The following is a 7041-nucleotide window of genomic DNA, read 5'->3' on the forward strand; positions in this document are numbered from 1 at the left end:
TAGTTTGACAAAATGTATTCGTTTGAAAACAAGTGAAATACGATTTCGCAATTCTTTGCCATTTAAAGGCCAAATGATTTACTTGGTATTAGAGAAAAAGGTTTATTAAGAATTGATCAATAAAATAGTTAGTCGCAGCCCTAGTTACAACCTATTTTTGAAAGTAATAGAAAAAAATATATCAGCCATCAGTCATAGACAATTAAGCTAATGTTGACAGTGATACTACCTTTTCATTTGTCCATTGTTTGATTTTTATTTGCCAATAGTACCCACATGGTTTACTGGTTTACCAGAAAGATACATCTTCATTAATTACTGTTATTGTGGCATTTTGTAATTATAATATTATGTACTTTTGTTCTCTAGTGTCAAACCTTCTTAACCGTTGATATCACAAACACACATGCACACTTCACTTTTTAATTGCCAAACATAATTTAGGAATTATTTTCACTTGCTAATTAGGGAGACATAATCCCCCTATAATTTCTTTTGGACCTTCTTGGAGGTCAAAGAGAGTCTGGTTTTGTCCATATTGAGTAGAGCATTCCAGTATATTACCAGTGGGCCGCCTCCTCTCATCAGGGAAGGAGACTGGAGGAGCTCACAGGCTCTCGCAGGAGGAAGAAATGACAAAGAAATGAAAACAAAGTGGGCGGCATTTACAGAATTAACTGTCAATCTGTACAAACAGATTTTAAAAAGGGACGTTAGCTTAAGCAGTTCCTAAGACTTGAAGCTGACCTGAGCTGTAATCAGCATCCCTGTTAAACAAATCCTTCACTGTTAAGATGTTCAACCTTCATGAAAATATTTACTGAAGGACATTATCTTTTGGTGCAATTTTTAGCCATCCTATGATGAGGGGAGTTAGTATAATTGGCTTTAACAATCATCCAGAGCAGCAGGTTGCTGAAAAAAAGCAAACATCCTCTGCAGCATGTCTCCCTTATACTGCACTGGATGCCAAGAGAAGAAATACAGAGGACAATACAACTAATTACTTTGGGACAGTACAGCTCCAGCGGTGCCATTCATTCTACCAGCTTCCCATATAAGATGGTTGCCAACTACCTCCTTTAGTGTGGCACATGAGATTTGGCAGGTCAAAGTATGCCACAAAATAGAAGAAAAAAATGTATCATCATTGTTGCACACTTGACTTGAATCCAGACTGCTTTGCATGTAAGAGCTGCAGTGTTAAGGAGCAGCCTCTATACGTACAATAGTTTCTTCAATCAGTTTGTAAGTTCTACTGTAGAGTCACCAGTAAGCAAGGCAACCCGTCAAAATTAAAAAATGGAGCAGTCGTCCCTGCTCTGTGATTCATATGTTGAATGGAGAGCTGTAAAGTGACTGAGGTGCAGCCCTGGCAGGTGCAATTTTGTTGAGGCTGCTCCGTGATTGTGAGGCGAGCAATTCATTTTCCTCTGCACCAAAATCCTGCAACGCAACATCTTCCAGCACTGCTGTTTGATGAAGCTTGCCAACCGAGTATGGCAGCCACTGGGTGATCCATACATGTAATTCTCCTGAAGTGATGAAAGGTAGATGGGGGTGAATGGGGAGGGGGTCATTTACACTGCCACAGGATTTGGATGTATTTTGTTGTAAATATGAATCATTTTGTGCAAAATTACAAAGGCACGCCACCATGGGATTGTTTGAAAAAGAAATGCAATTTTGACTCTGTATTCAATAAGGAATCTGGACGATTTAACTTAAAGATATGGACATTAATTGTTTAACCAAAATGGCATTTTCCAAGTCAGCTCAAGCAATGTGTGTTTTTCTTTTCTTCTTTGGGTTTGTCTCTCTCTGAGGTCACAGAGTCGTTGATCTTGCAAGAGGCTGATTTCACTGCCTCACAGGGGACTTCAGAGAAAACAAACCAATGTTACTGAAATATGTAAGCATGTGCTTCTCTACAGGATGGCAGGATGTCAGTTCATATTAATATAAAGAAGAAAAAAGAAAACATAGAGCCAAATAAAAAGCAGTTTCGTTCAGTTGTGCTCGGACCACAACTCTATGGCTTCCTGTAGAGAAAGACACAGGCTGGATCGTCACTTTTTTTTTTTGCATTGCCCACACGTGACAGGAAACCTTTCCCATTGAGAGTATTATACAAGACTGCAAGCAGAGACTTGATATCACCGAAAAGCTCAGCTGGATTGCTTTGACAGCTGTTCTCAAGGGAGAGGTTTGGTCTGCATCACAAACAGGTCGCCTACACTGCTAATGGAATATTGGATAATAAGTCTCTATAGTTTTACCCTGACATGAAACTAGACTTTACTATTATTATTATTACATATGTATTTTTTATGCTCATCAAAGAGTGATCAGTGTGCACCTTCTGTGAGATTTCATAAGTGTCTCAGAAACATAGCCATGTACAGTAACCCTGGTAACTGCCATCTTCTGCAACACTTGCAACGAAGCCAAAAAAATGGGACTTTTTTCATTGGGATAAAGCTGAACTGTGGCCAATAACCTGAGTGGGTGGTTGGTCATATCTGCCATGTGTCAGTGAAATCGATCTGGACTCATATTTTGCAAAGCTTCCCTGGATCAATAGCAACCTGCTGTCCATGCTGCCTCTGAATCCTGTTCTTACCTCTTGATATTGGGGTGAGGGCTATTTTGGGGTGTGACTTCCACCGTCTTATTCGCTGTGACAACGTTAGTGTAAATCCTGAATCATATGCCGACACAGAGGAACAGTGGAAAAGTGTGGCGAAAAAAAAAGAGTTTACTGTGCTGCACAGATGGGACTGGAGTAGAATACGTATGTGGCTTGAGAAAACAGGACGGACATGCAGAACATTGATATAAACTAATGGAGGCGGGTCAGCAGGTCTAATGCACACAGGATTTATTTTGACCTTTCGGTTAATGCAATTGTGTTTTAATAAACACCAATCTCAGGCTTCTCACCAGTTCTCTATCTCCCTCTATTGCTCTTTTCTTCTTTCCCTAAATCAGTGTATTCCATCATACTAAGCATAATTTATTAAAGAGCACATGCCAAAATTTAAATCAGTTTAATTTACTTTGCTTCATTTCATCCTTTCAGACTTTTTAATGTACAACTAGAACACTAATTATCATTTTGGTAGTGACTTGGACACATATTAATGTAGATAAATGTGGTGTTCAATCCATGCAACAACTGTTCTGTTTGGAAATACATAAACATGGTAAAGCACTGTAGAGTTGAGGGGGACTGCAGAGTTGGGTGATAATTCCGTGGGTTTGTCACTATCAACCTCCTAAATGTAGTATACCAATGAAATTTGTTTTAAAAACTCACCAGTGATACTAACTCCTTCTCAAAAGTCGCAGTTAAATAGAGGAGCATGAGGGTGAGCTTCTGTGTCAGATATCATCTGTGCAACCGATGAGGCTTGTTCGTCGTCCACGAGTACCGATGGCATTGTGACATTTGTTCTTTTCTGGGGTTACTTAAAGCCTCGGGGGATTTATAGGACTCTATTGCAGTGATGGTGTCAAGGATCACTTCAACTTGGTTCTCGTAATGGGCTCCAATACTGCAGGAGGAAATGTCTCCCGCTCAGCCAATAGCTCCATGCACACAATGCTATGGATTTAGGGTTTCACTGACCGAGGGTTTGAAGGGAAAATTAAGTGACATGATCAATACAGTTTCTGTGTTTCATTGTTTGTAAGTTAAACCACAGCCATTGAGTATGGTTCGCTGTTGGCTTTTCACACCATTAAAATCCTGGAATAATGTTGCTCCTAAACAGGGGGAATGCCAAAAGTTACATTAAAGTTATTGACTTGTACATGTATATTTTTATTTTTATGTTTGATTTTTTCTTTCTTTCTAATACACAATATAATTGACATCAAACAGAATGCATATTTTATGCGATGCACAACACATACAAATATAAATCAATAATACATTCACATATATCACAATAAAATATTGAGATAAAAAACTCAGTCAGTCAGTATCTCTCCTTCTCCAAAGGACCAAATAGAAAGTGTCCTGTTGAAACTAGTTTGTATGTTTAGCAATATGTTTGCATTATGATCCTTATCACTGTATGACATGTTTATATTTATATAACGTATGACTGGCACTATATTGTATAGTGTTGGCCCGGAATAACATTCCCATGGAGTTAGTGACTGTAAATCTTTTCATGCTCATCTCCTCATACATCATAGGTGAGATATACATTTTTAAATTATTTATCTTCATTATTTATGACTATTTATCTCTGTAATCCATGACTTAATCTGGGAAATGTTTGAGTGTATTGCTCACTGTAAGAACTCTGGTAGTGTTTTATCCTTATTGATACAACTGTAATGACCTTACATGCTGATGTTATAGCAATACTATTACAGAAACACATTTCTTTATCTTTTAGAACAGAAACTATCAGCCCTCAGTTCACATAAAACAGCATAGCATCTATAATTCAATTCAGTTAAATTAATTTGTATTGCCCCAAATCAACAAATTTGAGAAAGAAGAGCATCATGTTTTATGCACAAAATTAAAGAATAACTTCTTCATACTTCCTAAACTCAAACAAGGACTTATGACTTAACTCACCGCAGTATGTAATGTTTCCTGAACCAGGTTTAAATGTGTGAATTACTTTAGCATTATTCAGAGCCCTCTTTCCATCACAAAAGATTTCACAAAAGTGTCATAGGCAGAACATACTGTTGTATTGGAACAGTTTCTTCCTTCTTTCTTCACCTCCTTTCCCAAATGAACAAAATTGGAAGTTACAGAGAGCCACCGTTTATTGGTTTTTGTTTTGGCTGGCTGCTGTTGAAATTCATTTTGAAGCCTCACTGCACACAGCAGAGGATATTAAAAGTGTGTTAAAGTGAAAGTTTTTTGTCAACAAAATAAATTACCCTGAAAACGGCAATGGGCTTAAAAATACAGAGGAAACAACTGCTCCCCAAATACTATTAAACTTGAGATGGGAACAATCCTTCTCAATAGGGCATGGTACATATTGATTTACACGAGCAGTGACATATAAAACTGTTGGAAATGTTCCCAAATTAACCACTCCCAAATGTCTTGTGTAAGATTGGTCTCTCTGTGAATCCAAATATGGACATGTCCCTGAACCGAGTTAGATTATGAATTGTGTAAATGGACAGGATAGGAGTCCAAACAGTTGATACAGTGTACCAAAAAAAGGGAAGTGATCAAAGAGCCATCAAATATGTAATGTGACAGTGAGATAATGTTTCTAAAATGTTTGGAATATGTTATCTGTTCTTCTTCTACCTTATCACAAAAGACAGAACAAAATTCATCTGCTTTTTGTTTGTTTATGCATGTGTGCTCTGTGAAAGAAATGTTCATTTTAGAAACCATGTTCCCTTTTTCTATTAGAGTTGTCTTTCCTGTCCAGACAGCACAAAGGTCACTTGTTGGTGCTGAACTCCCTCGAGCCCGTCAACTTGTCACTTGTCAATCGCAGATAAACTGGTGGACACACTTTCAAAAGAGAAAAAAACAATTTCATTTCACCACAGGGCTCAATTGTCGATAGACATTTTAGACATATTCTGTGAAATGTTTTCCTCTCTCTCTCTCTCTTTCCTCAAAACACCAGCTGAAAAAAAAAATCTAAATGTGATTGACAGTAGAAGAGATTACACAAGGGAAGAGTACAACATTCTTTGCTCAATACGTTGAATAGTGGCTCATTTGAGGCCAAACATCCAGCCCTGCAGTAATGTTCATCCAGTTCTTTTTCAGCATTCCTACTTTGTAGATATGTGCATAGATTAACGGTCTTGAGTGACTTGACACCCATGTCTCTGTGTCAAGTAAACACCCACAGAGCTGTTGTTGTTGGTGGCAAGTCATTTCACCGTTCTGCCTCTCAGACAAACAGCTATTACTGTTCTCTCATGCAGCCTCCACTCAGAACAGGAGTGTGTGGGGAAAGTGTGAAGGAGCCGTTAACAATCTGTTGCACAAGCAAGAGAGGTGCAAAGAATAGGTCTAAAATAGCTAGAGGTGTTATCTGCGAAGGGACCAGGACAGAGATACTAATCGTGATGATGTTTTAGTTTGTATGGACGTCAAAAAAATATGAAAAGGTGCTTACGGCAGATGCACAGAACCTGTGTGGTTAGTTTTGAGTGTCCATACTGTACACATCAGCAAGGTTAATGACAGACAGAGCAGTCAGTATCTATCAATATTCAGTTCAAAGTTACTGTGAGTAGCTTTTAAATCGTTATGAAACAGTCACAAATGTATTACTGTTGCCTAAATAGGACGTGCATAAGTAAAAAGCATCAGTGAGATGATTTCTGTGTAATTATTCTTAATGCTGGTCATTGGTTAGTGAGTTAGATTCCACACATGCAGGTTCACCAGCCAGTCCTTCAGCTAAGACTCCAACAGGACGTCATGCAGCAACTGGCCCAGCATGGACAGACCCAGATCCGGCGTTGCTGCCACCATCGACCTGCAGCCGGGGCTCCGTAGGAGAGCTCTGTGTCTGTAAGCGTAAAAGCCTGTCTCCTCCTGTGGCTGCTGCACCGGTCCCCTCTGGGAACAAACACCACACTGCTGGAGACCCAAGCTGGGCCCACTGGTCAGAAGGGAGGCACTGGAGAACAGACGAAGGAAGACTGTCAGAACCTGCTGCAATATAACCAGAGGTCTTTTAAACTCTAAGGGGACTCGCAGGGACTGGCAAAATCAACACAAAACGTTTCTTACAATAGTTTCTTGTGTGGTTTTTAAAATTCTGGCTTGGAATTATTTTTAGATGTCGCGTATGCGTCATAGTGTTTTGGGTGTCAAAATAAACTCATTTGAAATGGGAACACAATATGATGCGTCGTCTATAATTGACATCCATAAAACAAACACATAATATTCAGAAGAGCTTTTTACCTACAGACCTTCTTATGGATTAAAACCATAACCAAATATTGGTAAATTTCTCTGAAGAGCATTTTGTTTTTGTTTTCACAGCTAACTACATCCCCATTATAATCTGTACA

The sequence above is a fragment of the Clinocottus analis genome, unplaced genomic scaffold, assembly GCF_023055335.1.
Source record: "Clinocottus analis isolate CAN_PGR_092001 unplaced genomic scaffold, fCliAna1.0.p SCAF_7, whole genome shotgun sequence".
Taxonomy (NCBI): Eukaryota; Metazoa; Chordata; class Actinopteri; order Perciformes; family Cottidae; genus Clinocottus; species Clinocottus analis.